The sequence below is a fragment of the Lepisma saccharinum genome, chromosome 2 (assembly GCF_977018435.1).
Source record: "Lepisma saccharinum chromosome 2, izLepSacc3.1, whole genome shotgun sequence".
NCBI lineage: Eukaryota > Metazoa > Arthropoda > Insecta > Zygentoma > Lepismatidae > Lepisma > Lepisma saccharinum.
This window is the reverse complement of record NC_139230.1, coordinates 117,717,721-117,737,826: the sequence shown is the minus strand read 5'-3', so window position 1 is coordinate 117,737,826 and position 20,106 is coordinate 117,717,721. Positions and strand designations below refer to the sequence as shown.

The 20,106-nt window shown below is 37.4% G+C and overlaps 1 long non-coding RNA gene across 1 annotated transcript in view; it reads left to right on the top strand.

The window, feature by feature from the left end:
- Positions 1-19,061, top strand: part of LOC145984477 (uncharacterized) — a 75,709-nt gene extending 56,648 nt beyond the window's left edge. Inside the window, exons 4-5 of the long non-coding RNA XR_014441324.1 lie at positions 165-249; positions 18,983-19,061. This is a non-coding gene — a long non-coding RNA (uncharacterized LOC145984477). The remainder of the gene's footprint in view (positions 1-164; positions 250-18,982) is intronic.
- The last annotated feature ends 1,045 nt before the right edge of the window (positions 19,062-20,106 follow it).

Below are 20,106 nucleotides of genomic sequence, written 5' to 3'. Positions count from 1 at the left end.
AATAATAATAATGATAATAATAATAATAAAATAATAATAAAATAATAATAATAAAATAATAATAATAAATTTAGGACACTTATGCACATATACGTACTTGTTTCTTTACATTCCTTATATTTACAAAGAAAAGTCTTTGAAAAATATACGCTTTTACTTTACAGATGCATGAACTTCAAGACCTAATGAAGAAACTTGGGGAAATGCTTTCCCTGCACAAGGAATATGTCAGCTTGCTCAAGAAATCCTGTAAGTTTCTTATGTTATTATGTTTAAGTGTATATTTATTTATAGTTGAATTCAAGAGTTAAAATTTGTTTATTTTTATCGAATTTTACATCGTGCCAATTTTGCATTACCGATATTGATTTAACATAATATTTTTGTACTAAATAATCAATTCGTTGCTCACCTAGAGACTTCTTTTATTGCCATTTCAAACTTAATTTCTGGTAAACTTCTTTCATTGTTGAAGACTTTTAGAAATCATTTCATCTGAACTTGTGTTCAATAAGCATATTGGACAGAGTTGGTTTGGATTCTAATATTTTTGACCTTTTGTTATGCTGTTTTAAACGGGGGATCGGGTGAGACCAACAGTACTTATTCAGTAGGATCTATGGAAGACAAAAATAGGCGACATGCATCTTAATAGAACAGTTTCGAAATTTGATGGCCGTTTAAAATTGCAACGGAGATTGAATGATTTTACTCCACCTATCTTGGCTACTCTTTATCGGATATTGATTACATTTTAATTTTAATGATTCTACTCATTTTTGATAAATCGTAAAAAGTTTAATGAAATGTCGAAGTAATAGAAGTTTTGTTTATTACAATTTGGTTACTACTGTTTGCTGAAATAGGGTTTTCTGTGGTATTACATACTACCGAACAAATTATTCGAGTTCCAAATTCTTTATATTATTTTCCGCATAGGCTATATGAATCACATAAACCCTAGTACATAAGTGTATTTTAACTATAGTTTTCACTATTATTATTTTTATTAATATTATTATTATAATCATCCTTATTATCGTCATTATCAATAGTATTATTATTATTATTATTATTATTATTTATCTATTTCTGGGAATGCATTTCAGTCCTCAAGTGCCTTCCGTTACAACCAAGTGTTTTTTTGAGGTCGGCCATAAAATATAACTTTTATGTAAAAATTTAAATTAAAATTTCATACCAATTATGTAAACCCAAAATATCATTTTCTCCTAAAATTGCTTATCTTACACATTTGCATTAATTTAGGAGTTCAATAGCGAGTTCCAGTATTTTTTCCGATTTTTTCGGCATCTTAGATCACTGTGCATTGTTATGGACGTGGACATAGTGAGCGCAGATGTTACATATTTTCATTTAAATTTGCGTATTGTTTAGTCAACTGTCTACGCTGTTTCTAGTACTTTCGTACTAATATGTTTTTGTCGTGTCAATAGAAAATACGAAAACTATTTAAGTTATTTTATACTATATGAGATTTGTGAAGCACAGATGGAACTGCCCCAGATTCTTCAGGGCAGCTTTGAAGAACATGTGCTTTTTGTCAGCGCTGAGAGTTGTTCGCTTCGACGATGTATTCCGTTGTTTGAAAACAAGTAAACATTTTGAAACAGAAATGTAATAAATAAAATGGGATATAATTCACAGATCACTAGAAATACAAGAAATAAATTTAAAGAAGTAAACTGGGGTGAAAGATGCCTGAAAAACAAGGGAGGGCGCCGCTCTCATCGACGTTGTGGCTCAAGCGAGCGCGAGCGCTTGATTGATTGCATATTATTTAAGCGAAAGTTCTAACCTAAAGAAGTGACAAGGAAAAAGAGTAGTGACATAATGCGATGGAGAAGTCAAGCACATATTCTCTCTTGTAAACTGGTGTGTATTTCCTTTGCTTTTGTGACAGGTATTTCAAAGTGATCCACGTGCAGTTCCTGTTTTGTGTTCATAATATCTCGTATGAAAAACTCAATATGCTGACCAAGGCAAAAATTTATTTTATTATAAAATATAAACCAAACGTAACGTTTCAACCTTCTAGCAAGGTCTTCTTCAGACTCTGCACCAAGTACAAATGTAACAAGGTACAAAACAGAACGATATATATACACAAAGTTACTCCCCTCCAGACTATTAGAAAGTTGTTCTGGAGCATTCTAGCAGGTGGCTTTCCCTTGTCAACTGTACTTTCACCTGAAAGGCGATTTAGCTAAACATTTTATTTCATCTGGAATGTGGTTCGACTTTTTATCTCACCCTCTTTTTCCTTCATTCTTCTTCCATCTTCTCTCCTCTTTCTCTCTTGTCCTTTGTACTCTTTCTAACACCTTCTTCCAATCTTTGTTTATCTTCAGTCCCTCATTCCAGTTCATTGTGTCTTCTTCACCTTTCCTTTCTATTTTCTTGGCCTCATATTGAGTTTTTCATATAATGGAAACAAGGCTTAATGGTGTTTATAATGTTAGGGACTGTATCGGGACGAGACGAGAGGAGACTTCTTAGTGTCTTGGTCTCGAGTTACAAATCCCTGTCTCGTTCTTTTCTCGTCTAAGTTGTAAATTCCTCTGTCGGTGTCTATCTCGTCTCGATTTATAAACATCCAACTCGTTCTTGTCTCGAGTCTCTAAAGAAGCAGGGTACAGAATGTCACCGTGAAAATTTACACAGTGTATACATAGGGTCATTAAAACAAACAACTTTCCTGAATATCGTTTTCTAGTTGACGTTTAATTTGAGTAAACACTCCCTGCACAAATGTAATTTTATTCTAAATATTTATAAAAACATTGGACGTTCTATGGATCATATTTCGACATGTCTTGGGCATTCCATGGATAGCTTTTTGATATTTTTCGGACATAAGTGCGACTTGGTTCACGTGAACGGGACGTTATCTGGATGTTTTTATTTGATTGTGCGTTATCCTGATATTTTTTACTGTGTGCGAGAGAGAGAGGAGTATCCTGTTATAGACACATGTGTGTACGAGAGCTTTGGTACGATTAAATCTAGTTCAGGAATGTTCTATTCGTATCCAACATATGTGTGGAAAATATCAAGATAATGTCCAGATTAGGTCCAAGTTTAGTCCAGAATATATCCTTGTGCAAAATTAAATAAAAACACCAAGATAACGTCCCGTTCACGTGAACTAAGTTCTCACTCATGTCCGAAAAATATTCAAAAGTGATCCATGGAATATCCAGAACATGTCCAAAAATGATCAACAGAATATCCAAAACATATGCAAAAAAAATCCACAAAGTCTCCAAAACGTATCCAAAAATGTTCCACAGAATGTGTAAAAAATGTTCAAAAAATATCCAGAGTATGTCTATATCATATCCTTCCTATGGATGTCCTCTCGACGGACATATTAATATCCAGGGAATATCCAATGGATTTCTACTGAACATTCTCTGGATATCCAGGACGGGATATCCCATGGACGTCCTATTGATATCCAGAACTGGATATTCAGGACGGGGTATCCTATGGACTCTAATGGATACCCATAATATCCATGGATCTGATCTGGACATTTGTGGATATCCTATAGACACCCCTTTGAGATTTCTGCTGTATGGAATGTAGCTCTATGCTTTTCTTCATGCATAACCGGTGGCAGTTCGTTCCGGAGTGCTGGATTTTTATAACGGGTCCAAACCATGTTCTCCATAACCCACCAAAGGTGTTCTGTGATATTGAAATCTAGAGACAATGGCCACCAGGAAAGGCGCAAACCTCGTCTCCGTGTCAAGGAGCAGCTTCAGAGGAAATAATTTTGGTAAAAGGTGCATCAAACAGCGCACAATGGCTGTACAGTGGGATGAACCAGGTCGCTCAAAATTACACATGGTCTTCCATTGTCGTATAATCTTTCAAAGTGGTAATGGGGGCCTACAGAATACCATTGTATGATGGTCCACACCATGAACGAAACTCTACCAAGCTTCACCGTTGTCATAAGACAATATTTTCGTACGTTCGGGCTCATGTTCTCTACACGTAAACTCGCCCTGTGATTGGAACTAGGGATGGCCAAACGGATCGGGATCCGAAAATTCCGGATCCGGATCCTGGTCTGAAAATTTCGGATCTGGATCCGGATCCGAAAGTTCTGGATCTGGATTCGGATCCGAAAGTTCCGGATCTGGATCCGGGTCCGAAAGTTCCCGATCCGGATCCGAGAGTTTCGTATCTCAATCCCATTATAATATTACCACACCTTAAACGGTATTATGATCTTCGATTAAAAAGAAATTTTTCATTAGTTAGTCCTACAAGAATTTTTTTCGAGTGTTGTTCCTAAAATACTTTGCTACGCATCGGCTAACACACTCGTGCAAAAAATAATCTTGCTTGTTTAACATAAAATGTCAGATGTGGTTTTGTAAATGCCACTGAACGAATATGTATTCATTCGAATGTATTGGGAATAAAAACACACATAAATGTGAGACATTCCATTCCAGGATGAAACCTTTAACACATATAACAAGATAGAAATGTTATACAAAAATTATACAATTGTTCTACAGTTACAGTTTTACAAATTAAAATAAAACACTATAATATATGTAGTGTTATATAATTACAAAGTGTAAGACTAACAAGGGAGGTTATCTAAGTGTCCCCCTCCGATTTCCATGAAACTTGGCAGGTGTATAGTGGGGCCCAAAGGAAGAAATACGTGTTTTTTTGTTTCAGCCCAAAAAAAACGGTTTTAGGCGGCAAAACCCCCTCAAATGTCAAGATGATGACAAATTTAAGTGGGCATTTGACCTCTGTGTCCCCCTCCGATTTCCATGAAACTTGGCAATTGTATAGTGGGGCCCAAAGGAAGAAGTACGTGTTTTTTTTTGTCTCAACTAAAATACGGTTTTACGGGGCAAAACCCACTCAAATGTCAAGATGAGGACAAATTGAAGTGGGGATCTGACCCCTGTGTCCCCCTCCGATTTCCATGAAACTTGGCAGGTGTGTGTATAAACGGGCCCAAATGAAGAAATGCGTATTTTTTTGTTTCGGCTAAAAAACTGTTTTAGGGGCAACCCCCCTCAAATGTCAAGATGAGGACAAATTTAAGTGGGCATTTGACCCCTGTGTCCCCCTCCGATTTGCATGAAACTTGGCAGATTTATAGAGGGGCCGAAAGGAAGAAATACGTGTTCTTTTTTCTTTCGGCTAGAAATCTGTTCTAGGGTGCAACCTCCCCTCAAATGTCAAGATGAGTACAAAGTGAAGTGGGGACCTGACCCCTGTGTTCCCCTTCGATTTCCATAAAACGTGGCAGGTGTATAGAGGGGCCCAAAGGAAGAAATACGTGTTTTTTGTTTCAGCTAAAAGCTGTTTTAGGGGGCAAAATCCCCTCAAACGTCAAGATGAGGACAAATTGAAGTAAGGATCTGACCCCTGTGTCCCCTCCGATTTTCATGAAACTTCGCAGGTGTATAGAGGGGCCCAAAGGAAGAAATATGTTTTTTTTTGTTTCGGCTAAAAAACTGTTCTAGGGGGGAAAACCCGCCTCAAATGTCAAGATGAGGGCAAATTGACGTGGGGATCATCTGACCCCTGTGTCCCCCTCCGATTTCCATGAAATTTGGCAGGTGTATAGAGAGGGCCTATGCCCCCTGTTTCTTCCTATGCCATATTTCCGTGATTTCGTGGTCAGATCCCCACTTCAATTTCTCCTCATCTTGACATTTGGGGGGGTCCTCTATACACCTGCCAAGTTTCATGGAAATCGGAGGGGGAGACTTAGACCTCCCTTGTAAGTGTATTAATTAATTACAAATCGCGCACGCGCGCACACACACACTATATATATATATATATATATATATATATATATATATATATATATATGTGTGTGTGTGTGTGTGTGTGTGTATGTATGTATATTATATATATATATATATATATATATATGTGTGTGTGTGTGTGTGTGTGTGTGTGTGTGTGTGTGTGTGTGTGTGTATATTAGCAGGTAACAATATATTATAAACACATTCTTACTTTTCAAAGAAGCGCATGTGAAATGGCAAAACGGATCCGGATCCGAAAATTCCGGATCCGAAAAAATTTTGGATCCGAATCCTTAGGATCCGAAAAAATTTTGTATCCAAATCCTTAGGATCCGGAACCAACCGTCAGGATCCGGATCTGGCCATCCCTAATTGGAACTAGCGTGAATGACGATTCATCGGAACATAACGGTCTCCCATTGCTCAGCAGTCCATAATTTGTTTGTGCTCCATCACTCCTTCCTCGCCTTGGCATTCACTCGGCAAAAATGGAAATTTTGACTCTTTTCTTTAAGGGGTTAAAACATGAACACTACTCCACACAACTAAATGGGGCATGAAACTTTCCACAGAAAATTTACTCTAAATTGATTCGCTACACAACACGAAATTTGTCCTGTAGATGAAAATGTGTGATTATAATGTATATGTGCATGACAAAAACGAATCTGCAGTTTGTTTCCGTGTATTACTTGTCATTTACCGAAAAATACAAAATTTGAAAGTTACATAAGAAACATATGGTACAAACTCCGAAAGTGTGTTTCTCTTTTGTTACAAAGAATGAATGCTCGAAATTATACATTAGTGCGACAGGATAAGATGTATGCAAGAAGGTTACATGAAATACTGTTGCATCCTCTGTGAGTGGGACAGTCGGGACAGAGGAAATCATTATGTCCGTTAACACTGACCGCCAAGACAGGCATCAAGAACATGTCACGTGATCCAATTGACAAGCTCCAAAATGTGGGCTGCGGCAGCGAGGAAGAAGCTTCACGCGATTAAGCCCTCCATAGTTGCATGGCGTTCCTCCCTCTCTCTCTAGTTAAGAAGAAGTTCTTATTCGACTGTGTATTGGACACAGCCGTCTAACCCATGGTCACTTGCAGCATGTGCTGTATTTGTAGTGTCGTTTTAAGTATTCTACATATTCTTGTTGAATGTTCCGATTTTGCTTTCCTCCAGCAGACTTCTAATCTCGCCAGCTGTTTGTCATCCCTGTTGGGAGATGATGACAGTGTTTTATCAAATGATTTTAGCTCTAGCTGGTCTGTGAGGAAGATTTTAGTTAATACGACTTTTTAATGTGTTGTTTTTGTCTTGTCTACAACCTTGCGCTTTTTACAACCCTTGTTTTAACATTTTAAGTATGAATCTTAGATCAGGAGATATTTCCCTGCATATACAGGGTTTCTCATAAGTAATAGCGCAAACTAACCCTTGTTTTAACATTTTAAGTATGAATCTTAGATCAGGAGATATTTCCCTGCATATACAGGGTTTCTCATAAGTAATAGCGCAAACTGACTCAGATGAAAATACACGATAATAGAAGGAAACAGGTCTCATTAAACATGGGTCTGCAAAAGAGCCGTTTCGAGATAATCACGAATGTGTGATTACAAGCCGCCACTGACTTCATTGTTTGTAAACGTCGTCCTGCTTCAAGTCTGAATGTCTCCCGCGACAGGGGTTTTGCTGGCTCGCTACCTGATCCCCATAACGGGAGAGGTGCAGAGGGGAAATTCTTACGTTAGCAAAATTCTTTGTCTGGTCGTAGATTCGAGCGCGCAAGATATGTAAAGCCGTGTAACTGAACTCTGGCCGCTGCTGTGTTTCTCGGATGCCGTCGAAATGTACCCTTTGCGTCAATAAAGTATTGCATGCATCTACATCAATGCCTATGTCCTTAACATGCTTCTGCGTTTAACTGTACAATGACAATGAGGAAATAGATTAGTTTTCGTATGTACGCCCAGTTTGTTTATCGATTACTTCTAAAATACATGACGATTTGCTGTGAAATACTGGTTGCTAGTAACTTTGCTTGAATGTATTGCTTCTTCTACTTTACTTTTGATGAAACAACCAGTCTTGTGCATTTAAAATGAAAATACCATATTACTATAAGGACATATGAAAACGTATTTAAAGCTAAACGAGTAATAATGTTATTTTCGCCTTGCGCTTCTTTTCCTAACTGGTTACATTTACTTGTAGAAGCTTGTTTTAACTTTGCTGTGTAAAAGAAAATCTTATTTTAGTCTCTTATGTTACTCATAGTGTGCAAGTGGTCGTTAAAAATGTACTTATACAAAATTACACGTGAAACGATGGTTATCTAAAGTCGACCATCCAAAAAATAAAATAATTAATCTATAAATATGCGATACTTGCCTTTATTATGCTAACATCACTAAAAATGAAGAATCTATCATTCTCTCTATCCATTCTAAAATATGCTTAGCATATTATTGTAGCAAAGCTTAAAACTAAAACCGTTGTGGTTTAACCATAATTATTCTGCGATAGCAAACTGGATTTCCAGGACTTTGGTCGCGATCCAATATCCTAGGAAAATACTTGTTATTTGGGCGCACGACGTATTCATATTCATATGAAATAAATATTCTCAATAACTTGCGCTTGATACAAAACTTTGTTAATATAAATGTTTACCTTCGTTTGAAGTATAACTATAATTTTAGTGATGTACTACTAAGCTAGTATATCATAAAAAAATACATCGTAGCCGTTTACGCTGAGGGCCCCACCTACAAAAAAAAAGGCCCCTCCAAATACATCGTAGGCGTTTACGTTGAGGGCCCCACCTACAAAAATAAGATTGAGCAAAAAATAGAGCTAGAACATCGTCAAATGCTATAAAATCAACAAAAAATACATCGTAGCCGTTTACGCTGAGGGCCCACCTACAAGGATAACATAGAAGCAACCATTTTTACACTTTGTAGGTTATTTTAACCCGTAAAAGACTATAAAAAAGTGAATAGGTTAAGTTATATGACGTGAGATCATGGCATACCTACAAAGATGAGGCTCCAAAAATGAGATTGAGCAAAAAAATAGGGCTAGAACATCGTCGAACGCAATAAAATCCATAAAAAAATCATCAAAATCATCAAAATATGTCACAACTGAGGTTAAATCCTAGGCATACCTACAAGGATTACTTAGAAACAATACGTTTCCACTACTTATATATGTGTACGGACTCTTTCACGTCACTACTGCTTATTTGTGTACGGACATTTTACGTCACTACAGCCTATTTATACATCTATTACTTGAAACTGGAACTTTTAATTAATCGGGCTGTTTATACCCTAAATCACGGTACGCCACTCTAACTATATACGCTTGGCGTAATAGCGGACATAATTGTACAGCGTGTCGAGGAATATACATTTCTTTACATATTAACATGAATTTAGAAATGAGGCAATGTATTCCTAAGTTAAGGTAACATAAGGCAAGTGACTATCTCGTATAAACTTGACTATTTAGTCATTAAGAATATAAATGAGTGGTCCTCGGGGCCTTATTCGTTCCCAAAACTATATATGTATTAAAATGTAATATCCTCGTTGCAATAATCTTAGCAGTTATAGTTCAAGCATTCTAAATCTTTTACAAGTTACGGTCAGTTTTAAACAAAATTTTAAATTAAACTTTTAAGGAATTTCAGTTAATAATAATAACAAAAACAAAATATTGACTCAAACAAGTACACTCTCTGCTATGACTCGTTAAAATGCACTGAGTCAGAGTCATTACACTAATTTATTTTCCTCGTTCATAATATAACTTCAATATTCACTTTTAATCCACGTTTTTAATTAATTAATATGTTAAGGGTAAACCTAATCAAATGTGAGCAAAATGCACAGGAACGTTAGATATATTAAAAAAATCGTTTAAAATTACTGTAGCTTACTGCATTTTTTTTAACTCTCATAAACAACGCTGTGATAATTTTCGTATCCAAGATCATGTAAATAAAATTCTCCTACCTTTGCGTTCTAAAACCACTGTAAATTCAAGAAACCATCGAATCTAAATGCCTCTTTGTTCTACCTTAGCTAAAATCCCAAATATTACGTTCTGGGACCACTGCACATTCAAGGACCATCGAATCTAAATGCCACTGCTCAAAATTAAATTAAATTCTGGAAATTTTCCAGATGGTAGATCTGTCATAGCCAAGGTACCGGGTTCGCGAGCGAATCACAGCGCTACCAGGAGCGGAATGGTAGGGAAACGTCCACGGACGTTCCGGGGCCGGCCATATTTTTGACGAAATGGACCTCCCTGAAGTGCGACATCGAACCTTCCGAGACGCGGAATGACGGACGCTCTTCATACCAAATCGCCAGCCCGACGCGGATAACCGCGTCGGAGCTATGGCGCATGTACCTCCGCATCTTTTCATTTTGCGGCTGACCGACCCTGACTTGAGGTCGATAGGTTTCATCTGATTCATGCTCGTGTTGGAACTCGACATCTATCATGGCATATATAAATTATTCCTCCCATTAATGTTAACAAAACACCTTTAAGCCCTATGTATTTTCAAAATTAATTGTGGCAATAACATACTAAAACAAAACTAGACCAATTAGCAAAATTTTTGGGGTGGGGTTTATTTAAAACTGGTTATTGAAACTATCCTTTCAATTTTCATTTACATCCTAGTGAAATAAATGAAAATCCCAGCACCTCTACTACGTAACATTCTATTTTCTCATCGCATTTTTGAAGAAATGGATGAGAAGCCCAAGCGCTCCACCACGTAAGGAACTGTGAGGTTCGTGGGATCTTACCAAGAATGTTAACCATTGAGGTGGGTGTTGTAGCTACCACCCCCACAATAAATGATTGGGTGATGTAACTTATTCATAATTCATCTTCAATGATGTGAGCACTCGTCATTGAAATGACAAGTCAAATGCTTGGCAGTGCGAAAGGCACAACTTAAACTAAATAGCTTAACAACTAGAAAAGACAATGGTCACTCATTGCGTTTTATGAGCCTTCGAACCTGAATCATGGCTGGGTTAGGATAATTACCTGTCTATCTAAAGAGTGATGATTCATTCAAAGTAACGTCGAATAGAATAAAACTCTCTAGGCTACGTTGCTCGTTGACCAGAACTCGCCTCACTTTCCCTCAAGTCCTTTCTCCAAGCTCCTCTCTCTCCTCAATCCAAAACCAAAGTCATTCCCCTCTCAGTCTGTCTCACCTCTATATCACCCAAGCCATGGAGACCTTCATCCATGAAGAATTGTGATTTTTACTACCTCTATTGCAAACAGCTGACTCCATAAACCTGATGGAACTTCCTATATTCTGAATATATCAGGAAGTTTGCATAGCACAACACTGTGCATTATTCACATACCACAGAGGTTGAGACAACTGAAGTAAACAAGTGAATGCCCTGGTCAACATGTAGCATCCAGAGAGAGTTTAAAGAAAATATAATGTTATAGATTAATACGACATCATCAAAGATGTATTGTTGAGGCGGGCATGTACCGTTGCCTCCAAAGTCACCGGATCTAAATCCTTTGGATTTTTGTGTCTGGGGTCACCTCAAAAGCGTAGTGTACAACACTCCCGTTGACATGGTTGAAGAACTGGAACAGAGAATTGTACATGCTTGTGACCAATTCCGAAATGATCCGGGAGTTTTCGAAAGAATTCGAAACTCATTGCGGAATCGCGTACAGTATTGCATCCACATGGAAGGACGACACTTTGAACACCTCCTTTAACAGGTACGAGAGTACAGTAATTGTAACGTAGAACATACTAAAGTAGTACTGTATTCCTTGTTAAAGTAAGTAGAGTGTTCAATAAAAGCAACGGATCTCCTGATTTTTCATACTGTATTATTGGTATTTTACCAACTAGGACGACCTTTATAAACACTGAAGTCAGTGGCGGCTTGTAACACGTTAACTGCCGTGCCGGTCCCATGGGCCCGACATCAAGAATTTTCGTAAGAGGCCGCATTGGTCCCATGGGACCGACGTTGTAACGTCTAATTCGAATCACTCTGGCAGGCCAACGGTCCTTCGCGTAAGCATATTTCATATTGGAAAGACCCGGCCCGGCGCCCTAGAATCCAACGGCACATGCATTTCTGGCAAATTACAAACAGCAAAGCCATTATTGTTGATATGAAGCATGTATATTCCTTAGAACGTCTTATGGGTAAGTAACCTGATTTTTCTCATTATTTAAATACAGCATTTTAATATATTTAATTATTTTTAATTTACTTGTGGTATTTGTATATATAATTAGACAGTGGTATTGGTGCATCAACACTGAGGCTATTTGCACCTATGTAACTCTATGGCGAGGCGTCCCTATAAGAATGGTCATAATATTTGCATTTGTTGCATTTACGCTATTTTCACCAATTACGTAAAATATGTTTCATTTTATTTTTTTAATATTTTTTTTATATTTTTGTATTATTTTATATTTTTTATAATATGCACCAACTTACAGGATAATCTTTAGCATACATTTTAAATATGTATTCATACAATGGCATATATTTTGGGAACATAGGAAAATAAATATAATACAGCACATACAGTACATAATATTCATATTTTTGTAAAAGAAATGAGTTACGCTACTGCATTGCAAATGTTTTGACAAAACTTTTGAAAAGTTCCAGTCACTTGAAAACTGTGAACACTCCACGTGAACTTTATTGAAGCGAGGAATACACATATGTGGTTTACATTCACACCCTTCACAAAAAGTAAGAACCTTCTTCACTTTATTCGCTGCTGTTTTTCGGCCTTCTTTTTCAGAGACCAATTTATAGCAGTACTTGCAATATTTGCGCACTTTGTGAACTGGCCCTTCCTTAGTTTGTATTGTGTGATGGGATCGTTTTTCAGGGGTCTTCCTTCACCAGGTGAACCTGTTGTAGTTCCTTCCTCTTTTTGTCAGCCAAAGGACCACTTTCCCTCTGGAAGACACAATGTTTATGGAGTCACCCGTAACATCTTTGTACAAAATAAAAGCATTTACCATTGCGGTGTTCAGGAGAAGTTCCTTATCTACTTTGCGACACCATTTCACAGTTTTTGGCAGTGGGGACGAGTACGCAGCCATCTGATCAGACAGATCAACTGGAGATTTACCTTTATTATAATCACACACAATTTCAGGCTTTTGTGTTGTGCCACCCCTTGTTTGAATTTCCATCATGTTATGAGAATGTACGAGTATTGTAGAGATCATAAGCACGTTCCTCTTGTCTTTCCACTTCGATATGTTGGTTCCTAGCTCATTTGTAGTAGTCATCACCTCGCCTTTCTTCAGTTTTTTCAACATTATCCTTGGGACCTCTATTTGCACGCAGTGTTCCTAAGAGATATGTAGGAACGTTTATTTGCCAAATCTACACTTGTGTACCAGTTTTCGGTATAGACAGTACGACCTGAATTTAGTAGTTTGTCACACAGTGACAATACATTATCAGCTGGTTTAGTTGATGTTCCGTCAATTTTTTTCCCACAATATATTTTCACATTGTAAGTGTAGCCGTTGCCAGTACTTACTTTGAATAATTTAATGCCGTACTTGTGTCTCTTCTGTTTCAGGTATTGACGCATAATTACTCTTCCACGGCAGGGTACAAGAGTTTCATCAACACAGACAAACTCACCGGGTTCATATACTTCCTGAAACTTATCATTGAGAAGATCAACCAAAAACTTAGAACTTTGTGTAATCTATCTCTAGGGGCATATTTTTCATTATCAGAAAAATGTAGCATTCGCAAAATTAGCTCAAATCTATTTCTTCCCATAACCGATGCTGCGAAAGTGTTCTTGTATAAACAATTTTGACTCCAGTAGTCAGACTCTACCCATCCAAGCTACTAATCCAAAAACTTCTTCATCTCATTCGCAGTCACTGGAACCCATTCATGTAGTCTAGAAGATGGTAGGACGTCACTTTCGGCACTCATTAGACACTGTGTTGCGTACAAATTTGTTTCTTCTGCAATAATACTGAAAATATTGTCATCAACTATCAGCGAGTAAAATCTTCTGGCTTTCCAAGGACAAGCATCCCTGCGACGTTACAGTCAATTCCACATGAAATCACAAACTGTCTGATGTTTGGTGGATTTCCATTTGCACACTGGCTGGAAGAAACATCATGTGGCTGAATATCAGATCATCTTCTGTATTGTTTGCAGAAAATATCGGATCATCTTCCGAGTCCTCAAACTCTTCTTCTGACATATCAAAATATTGGCATATTTCCCTTTCATCCAAGCGTCTGGACGCCATTGTAGCTATCAGTCAAGTGGCAAAGTAAAGTCGACAGCAAAACATTCCAAACAAACACACTGAACCGAAAATCAAAATAAATCTTTCCTTATTTGTTGTCGGAAAGAGAAACATTCCCATAAAGAAAAGCTGAAAGTGGCCGATTATTGAAAATTCTTTTATGTTTATAGTGCATTGTTTTGCGCAGTATTGTTTATAATACTACTAACTAAGCAGGTCAAATATAAAGCTCAAAGTAAAGAATGCATTTTCGTGAAATTGATTGTTGCTTTTCAATCGCCGGTGGAGTACTGAATGAATGTTTTCCTGTTGGCGCCGCGTTGGTCCCATGGGACGGACACACTATCATCTCGATTAATCGATATAATAAAAACCAAATTCCAAATTTGATAACATGAAGTTATTTTACAACAGTAACACTACCCAATGGCATTAACGGCGCTGTCAGTGAATATTGAAAATTTCATCCGGCAGTTAACGTGGAAATGACACTTTCGCGATTATCTCGAAAACGGCTCGTTTGCAGACCCATGCTTACTCAGACTTTTTTGCTTCTATTATCGTGTACTTTCACCTGTGTCAGTTTGCGAAAAATGACCACACGTGCTGACGGAACCAAAAATTTGAATACAATCAATCAATCAATCAGAATGTTTTTCTGCCCCATGAAAGTCTTCGTCAAATCACTACGCCAGGAAGGCCAAGCTTTCGGGTACCTCTGTACGAAATTCCCACGCTTAACCGTGGCAAAGGTTATGGAAGGTGTGTTTATTAACACACAAATTAGAACCGTTCTTCATGGTGGTGCGTTTGATTCTTCACTGTCTAACCCAGCAAAGCAGCATGACAGGAATTCAAGTTGGTGTGCTCTAATTTTCTGGGTAATTTGAAAGCACAATTTTATGAAGCCATTGTTCGTGCCATCGTTCACTGATTTCATGTCATGGGGTGCCACATGTTACTCAAATTGCACTTTCTAGACTCACCTGTGGGCTTTTTCCCGCAAAACCTGGGAAGAGTCAGTGATGATATGAGGAAATGTTCCACCAGGATATTGCTGTGTTTGAAAAGCGCTTCAGGAGACGTTGGAACGGCAGTACGCTTGCTGACTATTGTTGGTCTATCACCAGGGAGACCCCTACAGATATGTACAAGCATAAATGCTCCACAACGTCATGTTCGTAGGTATTGTTACTGTGTTTTCTTACTGTACAGTGTATTGTAATATGCCTGTCACACATTCTTGTAGCAATTAATAAGGTGGCTGTCAAATGAAAACGATTCGTGATAGAAACATTCGGTTTTCACACTTCAATTCTGTATCCTTTGTTTAGTCCAAATCACATGATTTCATCTAAAGAACAGAAAATGTCTTCAAATTTGTTGTGCGGTGTTATTTGTTCTTGTTTTCGGGACTCAAAATGTCGGTTCGTGATAAAGGAATTTTCGGACTAAATTTTGTATTTATTTTTAAGACTTGCTGTAGCAATTTTTTTTTCGCCGGACAATATAATTGTTCTAGGAAGACTCACAACTTCTCAGTAATGCACAAAAAAACAACACAAATTTGAATTATAGTAAAATATATTTTTTTAACTTGTACAAAATTTATCTTTAGTTAACATAGCTTTTGCAGATATTTCTGGCGATTTCTAAAGCAACGGATGATTTAAAGTATTGTGAAAAAGATACGGGAGAAAAGTTGTGCTACTCTTTGCTACTTTTGACAAATTTAGCTTAATTGTGAACGTGTTAATGGGTCATCTGGCAACCTTGAAACAAACGTGGTCACTTGTGTGCGCTCTGGAAAATAGGAGGTCTCCGATTTCGCTATCAGCTGATGCTGAATGCATATAGTATAACTAGTGCAGTGTAACAGTGATTTATCCAAACGCCCCCAACAACCCCTAACACCCCCAAAACTTTCATCACCACTCTCCCTAAATTTTTTACCACAGGCTCGCGCTCTGCAAATATTACCCAGAAGTAAAATTACTTCGTAAGTCCGAATTATAATTACATTAAAGCATTTGATTAACAACACATTTATTGGTTGAACTAATTGAATTAATTTTGGACATCTTTATTGTATTTCACAATTGACAAAAATGAAAGAAAATAACATGTTTAAATACCAAGCTGAAACACAGAAGCTCAGGTGTGGGTGAAATTTACACAGGCGATGTTTCTACGGCCCTGTGAGGGAAACTGAGGAATCCTCATAGCTCATTCAAGGTCATGACATTCGAAAGGCTACGTCCACAGTGTTGTCCTGTAATAGAAACATTCGTTGTTCTGGTAACTCTGGCTCGTCGTTTTCGGGCAAATTTTCACTCTGTCTTGAAAGCGGATCCGCTATATTTTGAATGGATCTACAGTGTGATAGAGTATAGTTGTACTCTTCAAGAACTGAGCTCCATCTTAAAAATTTAGCAGGAAGATGACGTGACGTGCGAATATAGGTAATAGCTCGATTAGGCCCATGTAACAATACCGGATCAAACTCATTAAGAATGGCTATACTCCCTACCTTATCTAAAAATTTGGTGATATCTTCGCCTGCCGTTCCTTGGAATTGTAAGCCTTCTAACAAGAACGGGTTAGCAAAACCGGCGTATGCCATTTTTCTGGGCGGGGTTTGAACTAAAGTACTAAAATGGTAACAATTTATCTCTGCTACGAGAAAATACAGGGCTACGCCGTATGGGCGTGGACGACGCAGTGGGATTAGTATTCTCGAAACTATTGTCTCTGCAAACTACATTCTATACCAATTCTATCAAACGATCTAAAGTTGCATCTAATTCGTCACTGTAACCTAAACTGAACATCCCACATAATTAACAATCCCTTTATCTCTGTTAATAGTGAAATAAAAGTTCAAGTTCACCAATATAAATTTGTAATAACATTATTTGGCGTTAATAGTGCACAAACACTAAGAAATGAAATGTTAAAGAAAAATGAAGTTCCTGATATTAAAGAGGGTCGCTGCTGTTGTTCATTTCTATTTTGACACATTTTCATCATTCCCTTTTGCCAAAATGAAAAGCCAGATTGTGAAAAAAATTTACACTAAATTTCATGAATTGAGTACAAAATTTTAAGAAAAGTGCCAAACGTCGCAACGTTCATTCATTTAAACGCACCATGTAAAGATACAAGTTCTGGCTATATTCATTTACTTCGAAGGGAAATAAATGAAGTCTTGTACCACCATTTCGTAAAAGATTAACTGTCTATTCTCATCTCATTTCCGAAAAAATGGATGAGAGGCCCAAGCACTCCACCACGTAAAACAACCACCGTAGCACGGTGTGTTGTGAACCATGATAGGTTCTGTGATCGAACCTGAAGCCCTTACCATTGAGGGTTAGCGGTAGCTCGTAAGCTCTCGCTTGGCTGCCTTTTCTATCTGCGGAGGTACCTAAATAAACTTAACCTACACACCCTTTAAATTAATGGCGACTCTCATATTTTGAGTTAAAACGACCTAAAGACTGCAAAGGCAAAATTGGCTTGAGAGAATAGCATATTTCCTGTCTCATTCTCGAAGAGAAGATGAAGACAGTTTCCAAGTTAAACTCTCACTCAGTCGCTTATGTTAATCTCTTCAAGTGTCTCTTAACTTCTCAGCAATTCACTCCCAAACAACTTTCAAACTGACGGTCGCTTTCCATAACAAAGATTGACTTTCTTTCAAAATCAATCTCCCTGACGTCTCCCGTATCCAAACTTAACTCTCGTCTCTTCTCTCCCCAAAACTCAAACTTCCCGCTTTACTATTCCCGACCAACTATCTCGACTTACCCCTTTTAAAACTAAACTTCGACTGTCCTGTCCAAAGATTCAACTTGAATCCTGTCCATGTACGCTCCGCCTCCTTTTTTCTCTCTTTCTCCCCCACTTTGCCTCTGTAATAACTGCAAAATGCTTTGTCTTAAAGCTGTGCTGAAGTTAACACATTCCTTGGAGTTTCCTTCCTGTTACACAGCTAAGCTAAACTCGAACATGGAAATAAGGGGTACATTAAGCTATTTCGTTTGCCAAGGTTAAATTTTTTATCTTTATCTTAAGTTGTGTCACAATTTGTGCTAAATTCTCAAATTGTGAGTTTTATAAACCCACTCACAAGCACTATTTATATGCATATTTACATAATTTAATTTACTACATTTAACTAACCAATGTGCTAGCATTAAGTTTTTTTTCGAAAATCGAAAAATTAAAAATTATGGACAGTTTAATATGGTATTTTATTCAAATATACATTAATTATTACGTATACATCGAAACTATTTTGGGAGGATTATGATGAACGAATTTAGGGGCGGTCTTGAGTGATAGGCACCCCTGTTTAGGGAGGAGGGACAGATCAGATATAGTGTTCAGAATATAATTTTGGGGTACGTGACATGATTTTGGGGGAATGTGTCATTGGCCTTGGGGGGAAGGACACCCCTGAATAGTAGCCAACACAAGTCGCTCCTCCGGTAGGGAAAATTTGACACCTTAGCGTAAGTTATAAAAGCATACCTATTCACCCAGTTAAAATTGTTTCATCCAACAACATCATAATGAAAACAGTTTCTTGCAAAGAGGATATCTCAATATCTACGTAAATGCATAATTTTAAGTTCATTATTTTGGGTACACTATGTGGTAATATGAACGTACGCCTATTTGCTATTAGTGTAAGTTCACAAGAAAGTACCGTTATGACTTGTTTTTCTATGATCAGTTATGTTGACTGTTGCATTTGTTATGCATAACATTTCCAATATTATATGCTTTTTTTTCAGAAAGCTACCCTGGATCCGTTGGAGTTTCCGTGTGCATTAACTTCCCGGGAATGGATAAAACATTTGTAATGTTTTGATACTAACAGTAATAAAAATATAAAATGTAACAATTGTTATAATTTTTATGTGATTTTAGACTAAGGTGGACACATCTAATTGACACATGTTATTGTCTTATTCCGGTTGAATTTATTCCTGAAGGTTCGTTTTCAAGTGACACATGTCGGTTATAACCTGTGGCGTGCCACTTCATATTATTATCTGTCTAAAATTTGAAAATTCTATAATTTCGAAAGTTGGTCTATTATTTCGCAAGATAAAACATTCCATCTTTTCGGAATATATCAATATATCCGGGCCCCCAATTCCCTTCCTTTATCCGTCCCTCTGGATCACTTCCCTTCTTTAATCCTTTCTGTCTCTCTCCTTCGACACTTCTCTCTGGGTGTTTCGCGAGCAGCTTATACGTAGTAACGTCATAAGTACGAAAGGGGAGTTATACATAACATTTATATTTCAGTCCTTAGGTTCGTTTACAATGCAACAAGTACAGAAGAAGTGGCAAAAAAGGCAGTACTATATCTCAGGGAGTTTCAGAAATAGCCAAGTGGTTCCCCCTCTGGGTTAGTTTCCTATCTGAAGTGTCCGCTTCAGTTTTACCAACTTCAGAAAATGATAACTCAGTTTCACTAGTGAGTGGCATAAAGTAAAACCGTTCTGAATTTAACCTTCCCTGTACAGTTGCGGCTTCTGATTCGAAGTCTTTCAGTGAGTAAAATTTCATTCCATACAAATCGAAAACTAGGGTGAACATGGAACAAAATATGCTCAAAAATGTCATGTTCTTGCTTTTCCTTCTGTCTCAAGAAAAATAGCTCCCTCATACGACGAATATATATAAACTCAAGGCTACTCCCTCATCTGGAATCTATTCTGGATCAGTCTCTCTATCTCGTTCTTGTAATCAACAGAATAATATTCTTCTAAAAACGCATTTTCAAAGCTTTTGAAAGCTTCAAACGGGCATAAAAATGTAAGCCATCCACCTGCAGATTGCCTGAAAGAAAACGGAAGTATCTTCTCAATCAAAAACTTCTTCGAAATTTCCATGACATGCTTATAAT